This window comes from Myzus persicae, unplaced genomic scaffold (genome assembly GCF_001856785.1).
Source record: "Myzus persicae strain clone G006 unplaced genomic scaffold, MPER_G0061.0, whole genome shotgun sequence".
Lineage (NCBI taxonomy): Eukaryota > Metazoa > Arthropoda > Insecta > Hemiptera > Aphididae > Myzus > Myzus persicae.
The window spans coordinates 163,048-176,392 of NW_019102351.1; the positions used below are offsets into that span (position 1 = coordinate 163,048).

General features: G+C 28.2%; 1 protein-coding gene across 2 annotated transcripts in view; it reads right to left on the reverse strand.

The window, feature by feature from the left end:
• Positions 1 to 13,345, reverse strand: part of LOC111031916 — a 199,423-nt gene that overhangs the window by 143,351 nt on the left and 42,727 nt on the right. For both annotated transcript variants that reach the window (XM_022312035.1, XM_022312034.1), the window contains exon 2: positions 7,421 to 7,493. The gene's annotated coding sequence lies outside the window, so the exon portion shown is untranslated. The remainder of the gene's footprint in view (positions 1 to 7,420; positions 7,494 to 13,345) is intronic.

Here is a 13,345-nt window from a genome sequence, read left to right on the forward strand (position 1 = left end):
CTTTGCAGCTTAATTAGAACGACAACCTACTAAAATGTAATGTTGTTGTAAGGGCACCGTCTTGTAAACTATATTTAGTGACGAATACCGGGACACGTACACAAGAAAACATCGTTCAATCGGTGCTATAGATATCTCAACAGAATACAATTTAACCCCAAGAATCGTCGATATAATATTAATAAGTTACAGGAGATAATACTGAATAAGTCGGGTGAATTTAGATGATTAATCTCATTTACTCCAAAATATGTATCGTCAATAATTTAAATTATAGGTTCAAAAGTCTTTAATAATTTTATTTTGAGTTCCGTTGAAACAATCGAAGTTATTTTAGATTTAGGGAGGGAGCATCCGTAATTGCATACGATACAAAACCATGGTTTTACATTTTAAAACTGTTAATGTGTACACAATGTAATATATTCGGGTATATATAGGTAATCTGTTGACAAGTGGTTATAAGTAATTGGTACTTTAGGTGTGTTAATATAAAACGATATTCACTCAATATTGGTTTTGATTTTTTTTTCAAGTGGATTTTGTTTTAAGTCAAAATCAGATAATACTTAAAATTATTTTAATTTAAATCTGATACCTACACCAATAAATTGATGATTATCAATACGGACTTTCACGAAATTGAATCAACACACATACGCAAATATGTGTATAACCTAAACTATATACATATTATTATTATAATATACAAATTGATTATTGTGTATAGTTGTCTGAGAAGCAAAATAAGACGTATTAACACTTGACTAATTTCCATGCCATTGTTTTAACTTAATAAGAAATTGTTTCATGAAATAAGAATCGAATTCGTTCGGTGGCCAAGTGAGCTACAGTCAGAATAAACATTAATATTATTTGATATTAAAATTTGGTTGTGTATATAAATAATTATAGAAATGTACAGTGAAATTTATTATTTTAAAAAGAATTTTGGTTTTGAGGGAAATATTTTATGACTGTAATTGAATTTTTTACGAAAAACGACGGTATGTGCATAAATAACAGCCCAGAATAAATCAACAAGTCACAACATAAAGGAACTCGGTGGTTTGGAGAAAAGGCTATATCGACCTTATCTGAATATTTTCAAACAAAAAATAAAAATGTACAGCTAAATACCCCCGGGAAATGTTGGTAGTCTGTGACAATTGAACTTACTTTCTTCCACTGGTTTAAAATAAATCCACAAGTATATTTGGAATAAGACTATACATATATATTTTATTATACTCATAAACTTTCTGGTGAACCAAATACCAATAAAAGTTGAAATTCGATTTGCATCGGCTAGAATAAATACACCATTACAACTTAAAGACGAACATCAACACTAAATATTGAACTTGTGGCTTATGTAAATTGTAAATTGTATGTATACATTTAAAATAAATCTTCGTTTAAAACTAAGCATATTTTTTCATAGTATATACATTCGAAATTATGTGTTTCGATTATATTATAATTATTCTTTAAAGATAAACATATGACGACATCGTTGCAGTTAATAATCATCAGAAATAATCCCAACACACGAACACGTTAACACACGTTAAGGTTATTTAACATATTTTAATCTTAGTACTTAGTACCTACTTGATTCATCTGCACATCAATAATATTTATAAATGCAGTATAACCAAAAATAATAAAAGTATCAATAATATATAAATAGTAAATACCATTAATTATTGTGTTAGTTTTGGAAATAATTACTGATGAATGACGAATATACGATAGAGCTATAATAATGGTAACGACCCATCACCTATATCATCGGATTACAGCGTAGGTACTTCGAAATATTGAACTGTATTTGAAATCCTGGTAACTACCAAACAGCAATTAATGTGAATGATATGAGAAAAAAACAAAATACATTTTAAGAATCAAAATTATTAACTATAACGGTTTACGGATGGATGCAGTTACCTACACACCGATTTGTGTATAGGTGTTCCGATACGTTTTGTGAACTTATCTCAATATCGTTCTTAGATTAAACACTATCGGATAAGTGTGTTGTTCAAAATGTATATAATAATATTATGCTCAATATTAATTAAATTAAAAGGACTAACGATTCTGTGTAAAATGAAATTTAGTAGGTATTATAAAGGAAACTCGAAGTAAACACGACTTATTTTGGCACAAAAGGTATTTTGGCTGCTAAATATCTATATACCGTGTTACTGAACGTCATACACTTAACATTTACTTGTCTTTGTAAGTATATTATTATTATTTATCAAATTCGTCAATCATATTATAAGTACCTATAATATTTTTAACGATACTATTAGCTGCTTTTAATCGGGTTATAAGTTTAGGTTTATTATAGAAGACTATCAAACCATAATATGGAATTTTTGTTGCTTATATTATTTATTAGATTTATGTAAAAACGTTATGTGAAAGATTTAATTTGAACAATTATAAACATTTGAAAACGAATTAAATCAATAGTTTACCAAAATAAACCGGGGAACTAAATTCAAATCGTATAGATAGTACGCGATTGGTATTTGATATTTATTACCAATACAATCATGGATTGTCTAAAACAAACGAAACTGTACAAATTATTATTTATATATTAAGAAAAAATAAATGTTGTAAATAATTATTAGTGCATAAACATTTTCGTTGAAGCTTTTACTAAATAAAAAAATACAATGGACGAATGCAAGTTAAATATAAATATAATCCGAAATACAGTTAATATTTACATAACTAATTTATATAAAATAAACCATGATTATGGAACAAATAAATATGAAAAACGATATTGCATGAAAAGGAAAGACTTGAATTTAATTTAAAAAAATATATTTTTATCTTCTTCATTAAGGAACTCATTAAATATAATGGAAAATTGTATTATTCATTTTTATTTTACACTTAGTTTCTAATATTACTGGGTACATTTAAATTATATATATAAATAGATTTTTTTTTAAAACATTAAAAATATCAATGTACATTTAATATACAAGTAGCTACTATTACATACAAAAATTCTTTATTATATTTTCATTATTCATAAATCAAAATAACGTTTTTAAGTATACTTTATAATATAGATACAGCCATTTTTTTTTTTGTTTTAAATTAAATTAAATTGGTACCATTACTACCAAACCTTATTGAAATAAATATAATATGAAATAAAAAGAAATTGTCATTTGTCGTAGGTCTTATAGTGATTAATGAAGTAATAATATATTACTGTTAGATTTCGAAGTGCAAACTTTTATTGTCGTCTGGATGTATCTATAGATAAGTTACATTAATACAATTTCGATATTGGGAAGTTTACAGAAATTCGAAATGCCATTAGTACATACATTTACATAACTTTGCATTGAAACAGAGATGGTAAATTTGGAACTGTCGCTGTCTATTATCTTAAACTAGATAGTTATAGAAACATTCTGTTTAACATCGTTGTTTACATAGGGTGGATACACGAGTTATAGGACGGTACTAAAAGACAACTGGGTAAAGTGAATTTAAACTGTGGAATCTTTTCTATGTTTTTTCCGCTTTTGGTTTTATAATAATTGCTATTTATATCACGATATTTAATGCTCATAGCTTATAAATTATGTTTAAGGTTTCTTACCACGTGTGCAATGTATGCATAATATGTTTGAATAATTTGCACAATATGAGAAACTTTTCGATTGATATATTGCATTCGAGGAGAGAGCACGCGACTGCCCTTAATCATCATACCTTTATCCTGTCTCTGATTCACTTGATAAAACGTGTGAGCGCATCGAAGTATATTGATTCACGAAACTTAAAACAGCAAGATCCAGCAATTGAGACGAGCTTATGATTATCTACCCAACTTAATACTTTAAAAATGTATGCATACTTGGTGTCCATAGCAAAACGTAGTTTATTTCAATAAATAATAATACAAATTGTAACGGTGGAAATATTTAATAATATTTTTGTTTCAGAAACCAGACTTCAATAATATATAATACAACGAGAAAAAGCACTATCTCCCCAATGGGTGTTGGTGTCACAGGTAATAGGTCTTAAGAGAGATGTACTTACAGACATTTAAATAGATTGGGGAAAAATGGTTGAGGACATTACACCTGTACGTTGAACTTGAAACAATAATTCAATTCAATAAGTTTAGAAAAGAAAAATATTTGTCAATTCATGTTGAACAAGGAGTCAAATTTATAGTATCAGGAAAACCACAAAGGACCATATTATAATTATTGTGTTTTATTATATCAACCACATAAAATAACAATACTTTATCTATTAGGTTTTACGGTTGACAAAAAATAGTAAGTACTAGAAATATGGAACTTAAAGACAAGATTTGGAGTGGTAATAGATTTTTGAACCCAATTAGGGAATAAAGAAATTGAGCTGAGTGAAAGCAAAACATAGACTTGCTTAATATTACTGAAGTTCACAGTTGCGTTGAATAGGGTAAACGAGGACTTTACATTAATGAAGTCACCACCAGAATAAGACAACTATTTTCACTTTTTGTCAAGTACAATAATAATAAACTAAACATAGAATAGGTATAACCTACAGTGTTATAAGCGCTCGAGACTTTTTCCACTGCAATTCATTCATGGTTGAAGCAATATGATAGATGAAATGACTTAAAGGAAGTACCAGAAATTGAGTTTAGTTAGTACGACGTGATGGAAAATTTTACTTGAATGTAACTATCATTGAACATAAAAAACCCGACTTTCTTAAAGTTAGTGACGAGAAAAACCAGAAGGTACGAGCAATTCGAATTGATAAGATAGGTGTTCACATACAGACGGTAATAGACACCAAAACAATTGCAAAATTGTACCGTATACTAATGGTATGTAATCACGGACCACGGTGGCACGCTGGTTGTCCATACGGGAACAGAAGAAAAACCTCATAAGTATTATAAAACTGAACAATGTTACAAGTGCGTGTGAGTGCTACTCGGTTTTTTTCCTCTACGAAAAAAATCTATGAATCATAAATTTGTTTTTGTTAATAAGTTAACCATGAAACCGAAAACCTTACTAAAAATCGTTCAGAAACAAAAAAATCTTGTATCAAGCCTAATAACATATTTATGTTTAGCAAAAAAACAAGCGCAAAGTGCATTGAATATTAATTTTAGACAAAATCACTGTACAACGAGATCACTTTTCTTATATTATATACCTATATTACCTATCCTTTTATTCTTTTTATTGTACTATATAATACTGGTTGTCTGCAATTTATTATTGATGTTCCTAACGGAGGACCATATTGGATCACGCCAACCGTTACCAGATATCGTTGCTCCGGTTGTCGCACAATATGTATATGGATATTAAGATGACTACGTGCAGCCATCACGTCTTGATGGATAAGTCACAGTGTCACACGTACGCGGCTACGATAAGCAAAGAAACACTGTGTGTGACAAATACGATATTATTATATACCATGTCGTCGCTGTGCACCATATGACGGATGATAAACGACCTGAGTATCGATGGAATACGGCGAACACAAAACGCGCGTAACACACACGACTGCGGATACATAATATATACTACGAATACAACGAAAATGCCGTGAAAAATAAAACAAAATGCGATCGGTGCGAAATGGTCAAGAACGACCTCACGTCAGCGGTAAAAAAATATGTTAAGAAATATAATCATACGATAGCCGTTTAGCTTCAGGGAAGTGCAGCGACACATGCTATGCAACGCCGACCAAGCGGACTGGTTGCCGTCTCGGGAGTGTTCCCAAAATAAGAATATATTGAACCGTAGATAGCTACCCAAAACAGGGATACCTAATAATATTGTTCAATCGTCACACTGTGGATTTCAGAGTTCAGACATAGCAAAATTAATAAAATTGAATACTCAAAACGTATAGGACACGTAATATTTTGTTGAAAAAACTAACGAAAAACCTTTTGCTACCTATACCTAATAAATAAGACATATTTATATTTTATAAGCCTACCCATCAAAAATTAATTTACATAATTGCGTCGAAATGTATATTGCTGTATGCTTCAGAGACTAAAAATGTATTACAAGAAAAAAAAGCGATTTTTCGAAATGTATATCAACCAATACCAGTTTGAAATAAACATTTAAACCTATAACTATCTAGACAACACTTTAAACCAGTTTTTCTTGAAGACACAATAAATATGCACCTAATGAAAACTTAAGATTAATTATTATGTATTCGCTGTACTTTATACTCAGCAATCGCAATTGGTATCGTTAAAAAAATGTATGCAATTGATTTGTTGTGGAAAGTGGATTTAATTAAGAAAGATAAGTCAAAAGTAAAAACAGTTCCTAAATTGAATTACATTTTCCACGCTCAGTCGGAATAGAAATAACATTCATTTTAAGCCGCAAACCGAAAACCCCTCTATGGCTCTATGGTCGTCGAAAACGAGAAACCGACCAGACTATATGGGAGATAAATCAGCCGGTGGCCTTCGCAAGATGGATTTACAGCAAATCGCGTGTGCACTATACGTCGACCACAGCTGTATGCTGATAACGCGAACCACGTATACAAAGTGGATAGGCTCTTAGAAAGAGTAACGTTTCCGACTCGCTAAACATTTCACGATATTGTGTTTAGAATGTTGTTTGGTTACAGACTACAGTGACTTGATACATATGCGATATGTATGTAGGTATATGCGCGATAAATATATACTTATTCAGCCAAAGCTATAATACATAGCATAATGTGTATAATGGCTCTTATAAAAAGGTAAAAGCCAAGAACCAGAAACAACATACACACACACACACTGCACAAACACAGACCGCCATCGGACGTACGCTTTTTCGGGTTTTACCATAAAAATTAACGAACAAAAATGTTTAAACCACAGCATTTCTGCACATTCTAAACAGTTCGGATAGTGCAGACATATAGTCATTGACCGCAAAGATTTTTGGTTTTAAGCCAAACGCAATGTGTTGGAGTAAAATAATTGTATTAAAAGTTTTCCCTTAAAATTCGACATACATTATAAATCACAAAATGTGGTTTTTCTTTTATTTGTAATTTACAAGGCAAGCATGCGTATAAAAAAAAATTAAATACAAAAAAAAATTGTTATTCTTTCCACACACAATTTTCACCAACACGACTCAACATAGATGATATTTTCAATTTAAAGACTGTAATATTGAATGAATAGTCGTGAAATTCCAATGAGAATTAAAATAAATATATGACATAAAATATAGGCACCTAATCATTTCGATAAATATTTTGAGTCACAATTTTATTTTAATAAAATATCCATAAATAGGGAAAAAATGTATTATTGTACTGAGTAAGAAGGGTTTGAAAGATATAATTTGCTGTTTAAGTAGGTACTTACTTTTTTCAGGTTTCTTCAACAATTCTCAATTTGTATTTTAATTAAATACTAGCTACAACTGAATATGAATAATCTGAAAAATAAATTAAACAAAATATTAGTGGTCTAATATAGATTATTGATACTATACTAGATGTTTAAACCTCTCAAAAATAAATAAATAGTATTATTAGTATAATAACTTATGACCAAAGGTGTATTTTGAATGTGGGACTTGTTGTTAAAGAAGAAAAATGTAATTTATAGAACGTGATAAGAAGAGAGGTTGTATGACAGTCATAATATGCGATAATTAGTATAATATGATGTTATTACAACTCTTATACTTCGAGAGCAAAATTAATTGATATTATATTGATAAATAAATTGCATTAAACAAACTTGATTAATAATCAATTGATTCGTCAACTTACAACTTTAATAATAAATATAAAATTAATTAAAACCAAACTAAAATTAATAATAATTTACCTCTAAACAATATTTAATTTATAAAGATAAGATTAAAAGAATTATACATTTTATTTCGAAAATTTTCAATGATTTTCTTGAGAGAAGAGTTTTACCTGTACGAGATATTATACATAGGATCATTAGTCATTACTATTTATAACTATAATCGTAAATGAAACCGTTTTTTTCACAATTATAACAACAGAGAAAAAATTATTCTTTATTTATACAAGAGATCGTTACTAAATTATTTTATGCACATTCAGCAAAAAAATGGTAGAAACAGTGGTGGTAAGCAGAGAATATGAACCATAGGCTATAGAGGCTGTTATAATTTATTATAGTATTAAGTAGTAACAAAATTGTATTTTATGTAATTTAACACTTTCAACTGGTTGACCGCCATGATCTCCTATGAGATCTCACCAAGCTTTGTCCTGACCATTTCGGAGTGTTTTCATACGTTAACTTAAATACAGTTTTGACAACTTAAACAAAATAATAATTTAAAAAAAAACTTCTATGATATTGGTAAACATGATAAATATCTACTGAAAGTGGCTGTGCATATTTTTAAACCCAACGAGAAAATACTGATTATCGAGAACTACAACGTATTAAAGAGAAGCGTTGGAATCATTTTCAGCGGAATTTTATAGGAAGACCTATTTATAAATTATAATTGGTGTTTAGTAATGCGTATTTTTTGTTTAAAATATTTATTGCTATTTTAAACTTCCTATTATATTTATATTATTTTGATTAGTTAAGTACTTAAAATCACCGTTGTACAAAAATACTTATATTGCATAATTTACTGATAGTTATAATTTTAAAGATATATTTATTTTTTCTGGCAATGTTATGTTTCAATTATTGACAAATTTGCTTTCTGTTTCGTTATCCGCTATCGATTTCAATCGTTTTTTGAATCGTTTAACGTTATACTCGTATTGTTATACAAACGTTTTAAAGCCTTGTTCGTAATACATAGTAATAAATACAAATTGAGAGTATAAAACTATGTACAGCCAAAATGTAGAGAATAATAATTATAGTCCTTTTTAATATTCAAGGTTTTTCTGCAGTGCAATAATGTAATTGTGTTTATTTAAATAATCTGAATCTAATTGTTCTTTTAATATGTATAATTGTTTGGAATATATAATATAATACTTCTCTAGATGTTTACTTAATAATACAATTGTTTCATTACAATATTGAAAACATTAGTTAAATTAAAAAGTATACTCAATTTATGTTAGGTTTTATTAAGTGTTGCCCAGATACCGTGGTCTCATATTTAGGTGCGATGTCTGTGATTCTTGGACAAATAAGATATTTGTGGTAATTTATACTTAGACACATTGGACCCAACATAGTTAACCTAATGTTACGTTCATGTATTCTTCTGAATTACCACAACTAGAATTCCTATACATTAGGAAGATTAGGTGTATACACTATGTCACTATTCACAAAGGTTGGGAAAGAAAGCCTGAAACAGTGGCCTGTAATACTATTTCAGTATTACAATGTATAATATTAGTAATTATATATAACACTTTTAAATTTAAAAAAGAACGTGACACCTTGGCATCATTTCTGAAATGATCTATACTGAAATTTGAAAGGATATTTTAATTGAATAAGAGAAGTAGTAAATTATTTAACGTGTCTTCCAGAAAAAATTAATATTACTATAATACTATACAAATATCTAAACTGTAGAACCAAAATCAACAAAATAAATTTAAATCCATTAACGAATTATATGATGGACTTATTATGGGCAGCTTAGAAACACTACTATATTAGTGTCGTATTACGCAATTTTATATCGATCGGTAAAATCGGTACCTACCTCCCTAACACTTATTTATACATATTAAATAAATTGAAATGTTTCTCAAGTATGTGGATACCTATGAGTATGTTAAATGTCCCATAAAAACATCTACCAATGCACTTCATCAATACATTGCCTCTATATAATATTGCTATAGATAATATTAAATCAAATTAGACTTTCAAAAAGTATCTAAAACATTATAAAACGAGATTTAAAAAAAAAAATTCTTAAACTGCAGTGGGTAGGGGGCTACACAGAAACTGTAATGAAAAGTCATAATTGTAAGTATAATTTTATTAATATGAGATGCTCTGCAATAAATTATACAATTAATATGAATGAAATATTGTATACTTTTTCAATTCTGCATCAAACTACTTTAAGAGCCTATTATATGGCTACTAGAAATGGCAAATTATTTGCACTAAGTGTATTCTTACAGTTTATGCTAGAACTTAATATCTTGATCCTTGGTTAAAAGGACGCACGTTAAACATAAATCCTATCAAATGAGTATATCAAAGGAAAACTCTTGTTCTACTACGAAACCAACATAACTTGTCGAACTTCGCCATAACTTCCTGTATAGCCCCATCTTAAGTAATTGACTGTATAGTTTCGTCTTCGCTATTTCGTAAAAAAAAAAAAAACAATATTTTCTTCAAATATAGCGTTTCATTGTAATACGTATAATATTATAAATTAATACACTTACTATCATTAAAATAAAATATAAATAAACAATACTATAATATGACAAATTTGAATTATTTAAATAGAATCTACTCTGCCAAATGTTGTTAATTTTATTTTAAAAAAAATAATATTTTTTCTCTACATTTGATCCAGTATTTCTAATTATTATTGCTTGTAGACGTTGGAACCATTACTACCCAATATGAGTTGACACTACATACAAAATCTCGGCTTCGACGTTGTACGAGGTTCGTACTATTCGTAGAACAGACGACACATGCAATGTAACTGCACTCTGCATGTTAGTGGGACTAACAACGTTGGTGTTCAAAAATTATACACCACAAAATACTGATAAGATAACCGATAAACAAATAACCTACGATCACGATGTAGAGAAGATGTATCTTCTTTACATCGTGCCTACTACCTATATACACATGTTAAATGTATATAAATTAATAGGTTAATAGATAGCGTTGAGTTGCATGTGTACAAATAGCGTACACTTAGGGTGTAAGTCTTCTTAGTACTCATCCAGCCCCAGCCAAAGTGTCCAGTCCTGTGTAGTATTTTATGGTAGGAACCATATTAATTACATTAACAAATAAACAAGTAATACCAACTTGAAAAAATAATGTTACGAAGTCAAAAAATAATAATTGAAACATCCGAGGGATTAATCAACAATCAAAAATAGACTTAATAGTGATAATTTCGGGTCGTATAAATAATATTATGCAATAATATACTTTGAAATAATTTAGCTGGGGTAAAATAGTATACACATTCAGTACAACTGAACGTTACAAATACAAAGGAAGTAAACAATTTTATTACATTAAACCTGCTCAGCTGAAAGAGAGAATTCAAGTTTTCAAAATTGGACTTACTTGTGTGAGTTAACAACACAATTTGGTTTCACACTACTTTGACATTCAAACAAACAAAGGAACAAAACACGACTAAATACGCTCGACGGAAAGCTACTGTAAGTAGTACCTATTGTTCTCTATGTACTTAAATTAACACAAGATAACACATACTACACGTATAAAATAATGTAAGTACATCTTTAAAATGTTATAGACTAAGTTTTCCTAATAATGACTTTCTAACAGAGATTAACGATATGTTCCATACATTAATGACCGAAAATAAAATTTTGTGTGAACATACGTGTTATAGGTATGGTGAAAAAGGAAACATTTCATCATTTTGCACATTTTAAAACAAATTGAAAACAGGTTTTAATATATTTCATCAAACCTCTACTCAATGAGTAAGCACTAAGACTAAGCAGTTATTCAGTTTGATAAACTATTTTATGTTAGCCATTAGGAATTACAATAATTACAATTAATCTTTACATTTGTGAGCTTTGGGAACGTATACGGAACATATAACTTCATTTAAAGTGTATTACACTTAACATTATAGTACGAAATGTAATTCATAACAAATTAAGAATAATCACCTATACATTTATTTCAAGAATACAACGAGATGCAAACAAAAGGATTAAATATCAACATTTAAAAAATAATAAGCTACAAAATTAATTATAAAATAATGTTAAAAATGATATGATTATAAGTCTACTGTAAATACATAAGAATATACATTTAATTTATGAATTAGTAAACTAAATAAATATGATGAGCAACGTAGATAGGTATATTAATAGTTATATTATAGTCTCGATATTAATAATAAAATTAAAATATTAATATCAATAGCTATTATATTTGCTATTTAAATTCATTATCTACATGCATGTACAAAATACTATTATTTTGAGCTTTTAACAAGCCATACAGATTTCCATTTTGGGTTTTTCCAGTGAGGTCGGGAGTATTTTGGTCATGCTCCGTTATCTTAAATGTATTTAGAATATCATGTGGTGCGTGAAATGTCGTGTAAACAAAAAAATATATATGGATTTCAATTAGTAGAAAATACGACGAAAAACGGACAACGGTTTACATCTATGATACTCTACTCTCACGCATACCTATTAAACAATATTTTGCTTAACAAAACAATTAGCAAAGAAATTTAACCGGAAATATGTTCTAAGAAATTAAAATAAAATATTTTTAAGAAACAATTACTGTGGCTTACTAGTATAAATGCATCCGCTAAATGCTAAAAATAAAATTAGCCAAATATCCTGAAATGGTTTTTTATCTTACTATCTAAAAATAAATGCTTAGTTAATTAGACCTAAATAGTACATTTTTATTATTTATGGTTTTTCGATAAAAGTCGGTGTACAAAATTAACTGTTTAAGTCTTAGATAATTTAACTGATTTTTATTGTAATATTAATAGAGTATTAATATCAAACTGTAATCATTTAATATGATTTCGACTAACTAAATTGATATGTTATCAAATTAAATAATGTCTATATCAATATTATTAGATAATTTTATTTCTAAAGATATTCCTGAAAGTGTAATGAATTAAGCAGAAGTATGCTAAGTAAAAATGTAATCTATCATTATTATTCAAAAATATCTATGAATTTTCTTCACACTGAATATTGAAAATACAAGCATTGTTGTTGTTACAAAAGTTTCCATAACACGAAGAAAGACGAATAATTGTTTCATTTTAAAACTAATTTATTCATTGCACCACCCAGATTCTAAAATTAATTCATTTATTTAACTGCGATATTAAGTTAGTCCATATTAATAAATTATTATAAATCATTTTTGGATAACAATTTACACAAATAACTACCTATAAGTACATGATAAGACATAGTTCAGGCCTTATATTTTTGTATCTATTATAAAAGTCTGAAAATTATATAAGCAAATAATTGTGATCATGATATTATACATTAAACAAAATAAATGGTAGGTACTTTATGTAATAAATTGAATTATGACCCTAAAATAAATAATTAACTT